We start from the raw sequence: 10,124 nt of genomic DNA on the forward strand, positions 1-10,124 counted from the left end.
AAGCTGTGAAAAATGAATCACAATCAACCTCAGCTAAAAGTAAGACGTTCTAATCAAAAGGTCTTGTAAGTAAATTAAATCGCCCTCTATTTGTGTGTTCTACTTGTATGAAAGTTACAAGAGATGTCATACATTGGTAAAATGTGATAAAAACGTAAGAATTAATATGTAAAATAATTATATAACTAATTGTAAAGTTACAGAACATAAAATAAATTTGACTACCATATGAATCATTTCGTCCATCACGGATTTGTAGTCGCCCAAGCAGGGAGGTCCGTTGTATTTATTTCACCAAAAATGCGTTGCAATTTTTGGTGTAGTTTACAGATTGTTCCACAAAGTATTTCTCTTGTTGTTGTCCGTAAACTAGTCATAGTAGTTTCTGTTGGTGTGACTGTTAAATTGCTTTGTGTGAAAGAAATGGATTGTTCATTTCCCAGTCTTTCAATATTCGTGTTGGCGTACACATCACTTAATCTATGAAGTGGTCTTGTTAAAGTAATAGTTACTGTACTGAACAACAAAATTGCTCTTAACATATCCATTTCAGATGTTTGATTAACCTTGAGCGAATACCTATATACATATATATATACCACTACAGTAAATATGCTTTATAAATCTCCACAAAGGAAACTACTTGATGCAACTTCCTTTTTATGTATTGAAATGCCATACCAGCAACGCTTCTCTTCTACATCTCTTAACGTATGAAATACACGTGCCACATATCGGATATAAATTACTGGAATAGAATGGCAAATTCACCTTTAAACCTTCAATAGCATGCAACACCATACTTTAACCATATATGCGTGTGTTGACATTATATGTTGATTTCATAAAAGAATATATGAAGAACAATATCTAAGATTCGACTAATGGCAATGATTTCTCAATCAGGGATATAAATCAATAGGTCGCGGCGGATACCAGATTTTTATGCAATGTTAAACGCAACATAAACGTGTTCTCACCTGCAGTTTCTACTGTAAAACAAATTCAATTTCTTGCACAACAGTGTAGATTTGAAAAACAACACGCAAAAATAGATTTCAGTGCTATTTTATTCTTTTTATGCTACAGCTTCATTTTTTCCGTGTTTACTTATTCATTTAATTCTGTAATATTATAAAAACAAGAGGAAGTGCCGGATATTTGAAGTCTTAAAATTTAAAATAGCTTTTTAGAATGCTTATAATGACAACAGCAAATTTTTAGTTCCTTTGATTTAGCTATGTTCATGAATTTCCTTTCAGTATTTCGCAGCTTATTCTAGTTGGCACGAAAGCTTTTTTGCGTTATCATTCTCATAAAATTTTGATGCTTCTCCTTCACCCGAACTGCAACTTTACTATATTATTATTAGAGATACGTATAGAATTTTTTAACTTACATGGTTGTCACAGAAATAAGTCACAGTCTGCGGTCCACATAGTCTGAAAACACTACATTTAAAGTGCGTCAAAGTGAGGAACTGGAGTCTTGTGAATACCACGTCAAAATCAGAACCTGTTTCTACAGTATTACAATTAGGTAAAAATAACACATTGGTAAATGACGCTTCGGATAACTGGGATATTTTAACACTGGAAAATGCATTGCATATTAAAAAGATTATACCCATTAAATGTTAGCTTAAATCAAGTTCGTGATTGTTGTGATTCTATCACTAATTTGTTATTGTCTTTACCTTTTATTGCATATAAGCAGATTGTGTTATGAATTGCTTTGTGTTAAAAAGATTTATACGATGTTGCCAAAAGTAATTTTTCTATAATTTTTAATTTCATCTTAAATTGCAAGCACAGATTAATTTCCTGTGATGTTCATTAGCTGAAACCAGTATAAAACTTATGTAAAAAATTTTATTTCTTATGCATTACATATACTATAATCACATAAAAACAAATTTTATGTGATTATAACAAAATATTTTATGATCTTAACTGAAACAAACGCAGTTAAAAGTAGAGAAAAAAGAGAAGAAAGAATGCTGGGCAGAAAACTTGACGGCACTCTTCGTATAACAACCAACTAAATAACTTTATCTTTGTAAAGTTAACAAAATTTATTTTTCATCACCAGACAGCTTTTATTTAGGCTTCATGTTTCTAACTCTCGGCCATTTAGTTGTAGGATGTTTAGATTCAAATTTTTTGTTTTGTCTGAAACGTGCAGTGAATTTAATTAAGTTAATGGAAAGTATTTTCCTACAAATATGCTTAGACAGCGGGGAATTCTCTCACTCACAACATAAAATTTTTATTTCTAAAACAAAAAAAGAGAATTCAAACCAGTTAAATTTTTTTTTTTTTTTTTTTTTAGCAACAAAAATTTAACGAAAAGAGTTTGGAAATAAAGGAATTTAACGTGAGCACACTAATCATTTTGTCCTGTTTTTTATTACAATTGCACGAATTTTATTTTCGTGCCCTCGAAGCTTTAGGCTGTTAATATTTATCAACCTTCTATATATTTTTTCTTTCCTTGGCAGAAGTTATTGTGTAGATACTCGGTTTCAGTGATACGTAAAGAAGATGTGAAAAGTAGTTTCTTTATGTAGAAAATAGTTTTTTTTTTATTTTACACGAAAAATCATTGGTTTTCAGTTTCTGTTGGAATGTTTATTCCTGAAGGTATCCTGAAACATATAAAAAGAAAATAGTGGTTAATCATAGGCTCAAATAAGCATATTATTCATGGCTTAATTTTTGAAACCCAAGCGATATTTTGTGTTTTTGCGTGTAGGCTGAAACTACCTCCTTACACCAACATAAATAGGCCAGATCGTTTATCTAGCACATATCAGCTCTATCGAAAACTATGCAATAAAAGTTTAATGATCCCAACCGCTTGAATTTGCGAAAGAAATAAAAATTGCGGACATTTGTCCTGAAATAAGTTTTATGTAAGTAGTCTAAGTAAGGCAAGACCTGCCAACAATGAATGCAAAGATACTATTTCAAACGAACTTGGGACCTAGCGAATTAATAAACGAGTTACCTATTGAAGCTATTAAACTGTGCCACACATTCAGGTAGAGCAGAGCAGGTATGCAGTATGTCGTAAACCGAGTAAGTGAAGTGAGAAAATAGTATTTGGTGTATCAGGCATAATATATTTTTTTTAAAAAAAATTTTCCTGCACATTTAACTGCAAAAAAAACACAGTTTACAACCCGTTGTTCCCCGTCATAGAGCAAATAGCTGACCAAGCTTTTTTTTGTGGAAAATGTTTTCGGTGAAAGTTCAAAAATGAATGTTGCTCCGAACTGAACGCTAAGTACAGTTAAACAATTTCGCACACCCATGTAGGTACATAATACCTTTTTTCAAAAAACCATTATCACAACTTCGGTTAAATAACAGCACAGAGCACAGCCGGTCTTAACACTAGGCAAAGCGCTTAGTACAGACACACTGTGTCGCACACCGTATATTTCCCTGTTCCGAAAAACTATATCCTAACCACAGTTCAATTATAAACACAGTTTGATACTCAGCAATTTAATTTTTTGAAAAATGTTTAAAAAAAACATTTCACAACTTGTTTTTAGCCTGTTAACCCTATTCGGTCCGGGGGTTTTCTAACATATTTTGACCCGGGGTAAGGGGCGGAATCCCCCCCCCCTCAATAACTTCTCATATGCTTGTCCAAATTTAATCTAACTAGGCACACTTATACTGCGTGACAAAAGGAACAAAATGGCAGCAATAAATTTTCGCTTGCATCAGCACATTTTCTGTGTGTAAACAAAAGATAGAAAAAAATTCCTCTTGATGAAACTAAGTTGTGGTGTAAGCTTGAAGTTTCAGTCATAATTTTAACAAGAGTTATTATATTTTCCTTTTTATAAGAGATCGCCTCGCCCCTCCCCACGACCGAAAAGGGTTAAAGCAAAAACAGTCGTGCGACATTGCGTGCGAGAAAAGCTTCCGTGAAAGTTTAAAAATTTATCGTGCCACCCGGATGAATTCTTAATTTAAATGGCGTTAGTCATTTTTAACGAATTTTAACTTTTGGTTTTTGTTTTTAATTACACTTGCATTTTTTACAAAATGTTAAACATAACTACATAGCCGACTTTTATAGAGCGCAGTCTGGGCACTAGTAAAACGCTTGTAGGGACAAATTTTTCATAATGGTAGCGCAACAAGAAGAAAACAACAACATTAACAGAAAATTTAACTTGTGGCTTTACTATTATAACATTAAAATCAAAGAAGGGTTTCTTTAATGGTTTATTCTATCCACAAGAAATAAAATTCAAGGTTATTAATGACTAAAAATTGTTAATATCTTTGAAACGTATTTGCTTAATAGTTACTACCACTATATTTCAGAAGTAAGCAAGTGTAGATAGATAGCTGACGAAAGGAAAAAATCATGTGCACTGTAAATATTTTTGTTATCATTATGTTAGCTGTTAATTACACCTACCTTAAGCCTAAGTTCACCAAAAAAAGTTTTTAATTTATCATCCATTAAAATTTCCACCACAAAGTTTTTCAATTTTCGTCCACAAAAGTTTTCGTTATTTGGCAATACTGATTTTTCTTTTACTAAAATTACTAAATCTTCAGCATCAGCAAAAATAATTTATGCAACAATTTTTATGAACATTTGTCATATATTACATAACCTTTGAGTTCATGATGTATGAATACCTGAGAAATTATTTTCGTACAACATAGACGAGTCTCGCAAATGAAAAAAACATACAACACATAAACAACAAAATTAATTCTTGCGAAAAAAAACTCTAAAATTAGATTAGCCAAAATTTAATATTGTCTATTTAAATGGGTTAGGAATTTAGTATTAAAAAGGGGATGGCAAGTTAAACTTTTCTGACAGAGACGGGATAAGGTTTAGAAGAAATTGTAGCAAAGAGCACAACAAATTATTTCAGCAAATAATTTGTAAACACACAACCGTCTCTCCGAAATTTGTTGTGAACTTGTGAACTAAAGAAAAAAATCTAAAAAATAATGTGAAAGTATGTTTTTTAGTCCATGTCTTTGTCAGCATCGCAATGCCAAAATTAACGTAGCTATATATATTTATTACCCGGGTAAAAGGGCGGCATCGATATTTTCAAAAATCGCGCAATGTGATTGGTTAGAACTTACGTCATAATGATCTATATTGCACGGTATTGCCGGGTACCATAGCAACCGTGTTTAAAGTTTCAATATGGTAGTGTTAAATGTAAATAAACACGGAAAAAAGTAAACAAAACGCAAAAAACAAAAGTGAAACTTACTTTTATCTTTCAAAATATTCTATGTTATAGCGACAATAAAAACCTGTAATGTTTACGCGATATTCAATTTAAAAAATATATATATTTAGTTTAAATTTACGTTCCATATGGCAATAGTTCTTATAAAGATGTGGTTTCTACATCCTGCTTATAATGTTATATTTTTTGTCGTACAATGCAGTATCTGGATAATAATCCATATTATAACTGCTTATTTTGGGCAATACCTTCGAATATTAACCTCTGTCACGTATTGCCATCGCAAGCTCGACCTATACTTTGACGACGGCCAATATTCTCCAGTATTGCCCTCCATAAACAGTTATTATGGGGTAAGGATTGTTTAAATTTTTTAGCTAACTCGCTTTTCACCTGATAAGTTCCCATTCATTCATAATTTTTTAAAGTTATTTTAAGAGATGTTTAACGATAAAGTTTTGTAGTCGGTGGAGTTAAATATTTGATTTTAGATAATCACATAATTAGGACAGTATAAGCTACATATATAGTTGTGGCATTTTTAATGATCTTCCGTCCATATTTGACAATGGTCTTTGATGATTATCCATATCTAAATCTTTTCAGCTTGATATTCGATTATCTATGTCTTCTACTTTCGCTGCAATTAGCTAGCAGCTAGAATTCTTGTTTAGTTTCTCTTGTCGTAACATACATTACATTATATATGGTGGTTTCCAGCCATCTAGCTCTTTCTAATTTATACCATGAAGGTTGATTATAAGGAAAAAATGTGTACTAATATCTAGCAGTGTTTCGTCTAATTACTAATAAGTACTTCGGTCCATATTCACTGCCTCTGCAGTTACATAGATAAACGGGCATTTACCATCATCAAACTTTAAACTTTGTAAAAGTTAATAACTGTAAGTTGTTCTTCCTTGAAACGTGTTTATAAATTTAATATACCACAGCGAGGACTAGCAGCACTATTTCAAAACGTTATTTAAAAGTTAAACGTTAGTATAAAAAGCTAAGAAACAACAGAAGGTTACACATTTCTACCTTTTTCCGTGTGATACAAATGATTCTTTGTGAAAGAGTGTCCAAAAAACTGGACTGGGCTATCGAGTCAAACAGAGCAGGCTAAAAATTTTTCCCTACAAGTGCTTTACTCGTGCCTAGACTGGGCTGTATAAAAGTCAATATTGAATTAAAACAGATAGCATGCTAACATATAACAAAAAGGAATAAATCAAAACACCAGTTTCTCAAAAACTTCGCAAGATCAAAAAAGCCACCGCTATGATTTTAATATTATTAGACTTTTTTATGAATAAGACTGTCTATAGGCACAAAAGAAAGCCATTTCAGGAAACGAGATACCATTTTTAAACGATAAACGTAGTCACTTCCCCTGTTTCGAAAACAGGAAACTAGCAACTGTTTAAAAATTTTCCTGTTGCCTGCTGTCTGTGATAATGCTTCTATGAAATATAAATGATAATAATGTACGGAAAGGAACATGCGTCGCGAATGAAGTCTGTCGGATATTAAAAATCGTTATAATCTTACAAGAAAGATATTTTCCCGTCTAGGTACGTAGTATAATGCTACTAGGACGTGCTTCCCATAAGCTAATTAATAATATGATTTCCATATAAATGCTATGATAATTTGATCTTATATACTGACTCACCAACGTAAATTAAAATATTTCTCACTAAAATATTCTTGCATAAATAACATAATTGCTATTTTCCACAAAATATACTAGTACAAGAAACGAGGAAGTTAAAAACGCGCTTATGTTATGAAAACCAGGGTAATTAGTACACAATCTACTTGCATCGCACGATTGAATATACAAATTTCAAAAATCGATCTACCAAAGTAGTCAATTGGTGGATTATGAAATTTAGATACATCAAACACAAATTTTAAGTAAATTCGTTTCAACAAAAGTATTCCTATATTATTATGAAGCTGACAGATTTTTCTGCAAGTTCCTCTTGTAGTCCTTGCTTAAAAACCAGTTAATGTGGTTTCTATCGATGTGACTGTTCAGGGTATAAGCTAAGTCGTTTTTTACCTTGTCCTTATATAATTGCATAATATCTTTAAAAGAAAATAAGAAATTAGTACGCCTACAATATTCAAAATATCATATCTTTATTTTAACTGTGGTAAAGAATTATTGTTGGAGATTTTTCTTTTACTTTTTTTAACTGAGAAAAAATGACTCTGTTTTACCCGAATATTTTAAATGATTTGCAAGGCTTTGATACTTAAGGCGTGAGTATAGCAAAAAAATAATTTTTTTTAAAACATTTAGCTAGAAATAAATCTGCATTGCATTATCTGTTAAAGTTTCTCCGCTTTTGGTAATCATATCTTACGTCAGTGAAGACTAATAATCATATCGTTAAAATAAAATCGATTATAAAAAATAGATGCAGTAAATACATTTAGTAGCGGAATTGTTTCACTTCGACTATTAAAATTGCATGTGACTGATCACATGAAATCTTAATGTTCTTTCCTGAAACCCTGAGACAAAAATATTTTTGGGAGAAAATAATAAATTTAGGTGTACAGGAGTTAGGGTAACGAACTAAATGTCAGCTTCTATCTTCCTTCGACTTAAATCTACGTGGTATGAAGTTAGGGGGTGTTTACATGGGAAATCTCAACCCGGGATAAAACTCATCTTGAAAAAATTAGTACGCCTACAATATTTAAAATATCATATCTTTATTTTAACTGTGGTAAAGAATTATTGTTGGAGATTTTTCTTTTACTTTTTTTAACTGGGAAAAAATGACTCTGTTTTACCCGAATATTTTAAATGTTTTGCAAGGCTTTGATACTTAAGGCGTGAGTATAGCAAAAAAATAATTTTTTTTAAAACAATTAGCTAGAAATAAATCTGCATTGCATTATCTGTTAAAGTTTCTCCGCTTTTGGTAATCATATCTTACGTCGGTGAAGACTAATAATCATATCGTTAAAATAAAAATGTGACTGATCACATGAAATCTAAATGTTCTTTCCTGAAACCCTGAGACAAAAATATTTTTGGGAGAAAATAATAAATTTAGGTGTACAGGAGTTAGGGTAACGAACTAAATGTCAGCTTCTATCTTCCTTCGACTTAAATCTACGTGGTATGAAGTTAGGGGGTGTTTACATGGGAAATCTCAACCCGGGATAAAACTCATCCCGGGATGAGGTCATCCCTGTCTCTGGCCAAAGTTTTTATACTGTTTGCATGTTTTAGGCGGGTTGAAATCTCATCCCGGGGCGAGTTTATCCCGGTCAAAATGACCGAGATGAAATTTTAACCCAGGATAAAACTATGCTCAAATCTCCATGTAAACAGAAAAAATATTTTATCCCGGCATGAAACTATGTTTATTTCTGAATTTTATGCGCAATGGTTTTGAATAATTTCATACCGGGATGAAATTATTTAAAACTCGCCCCAGAAAAAAATAGACATGCAAACAAAAAAATTTCATCCTGGGAAGAAACTAATCCCGGGGATGAAATTTCATCCCGCCTACATGTAAACGTAGTCTTAAGCTAAAACTTTTTGTTGATACAAGAAATTCTTTCATCTTTTTATACTTTTATATGGTGGACAAGAAACAATTTTAAGTATTTTTATGTCCAGAAGGTTGTCTTTTTAAAAGAATTAACATTTTTGTACATCGTATTAGCGGACTTATTTGCATTTTACTGGCTCATATACATATGTGGAAGTTGACGGGTATCTCTGCAAGCTATCTCTGTGAGCTTTTTTATCTGAATTTAAAGTCTAAGATACAGGTAATTGCCGTCAATCCACGGCGCAAAAATTCATTCTGCAACGATTAGATTTTTTATTTATTTGTATTTGACGTGTTGTTTTTAGTGATGTTTCCTACAATAAACTATGCGTTGTTGAGAAAGCTTCTGCTTAAAAAAATGACCGAATGAGAGAAAAGAAAAATATGAAGAAAGTAATGGAAGCGTATTTGACTTGTAATCATGAAGTTTCAGCTTAAAGTCCCCATTACGCCACACTCGGGGGAAAAAAGGCCCTATAGCTCGGGTGGAATCCCCAAGACCATTAAACTTCCCGTTACTTACTTTTTTCTAATATACATTGTAAATATATACTTTTTATGTATCACTACCGCATGTTTTTAATAAAATTCTTAAGTACTGTGTTTTATTTAGAGTTTTACACAGGTTTAGACTAGACTCTGTAAAAGACATTGTTTCAAATTGATGAACAAGATCTGTTTTGTAACGGGAATTTTTTAAAACATTCAATAACTCCGAATATAATTTATTAAAAAACTGATGCACTTACAATTACATTATATTTATATGTTGTCGTATTTAGTAGTATGACTAACATGAATAAAATTTCCAAAACTTGAGATGGTAAAATTGACAAAATGTGCAACAAAATTCACAATCAAAATAGAGTTTTGGTTCCTTTAGAAATTAAATAAACATCCATTCTTTCACTACGGCATATCGGCACTCCAAGGACTTACCACTGAATCCATCTCATCAAATATAAGTATCAGTTCTTTATGTTAACAGATTGGTCCACAAAGTATTTTCCTTCTTGTTGTCTGCATAGTAGTCATAGTTACTTCTGTCGAAGTAACTCTTGCTTTAACATAGTCTTGGGTGGAAGAAATTAAAGGTTTATCATTCAAACTCTCAATTTTCTCCCTGACGCTTGCATCAGTTGAACTTTTAGTTGGTTTTGATAAGATAAGGTTCATTGCACTAAAGAACAAAATCACTCTTATTAAATCCATTTCAGGAGTTTGACTGATCTATAACGTATAAATGCCCATATATATGTATAGTATATACGACTATATCTTTA

The sequence above is a fragment of the Hydractinia symbiolongicarpus genome, chromosome 5, assembly GCF_029227915.1.
Source record: "Hydractinia symbiolongicarpus strain clone_291-10 chromosome 5, HSymV2.1, whole genome shotgun sequence".
NCBI lineage: Eukaryota > Metazoa > Cnidaria > Hydrozoa > Anthoathecata > Hydractiniidae > Hydractinia > Hydractinia symbiolongicarpus.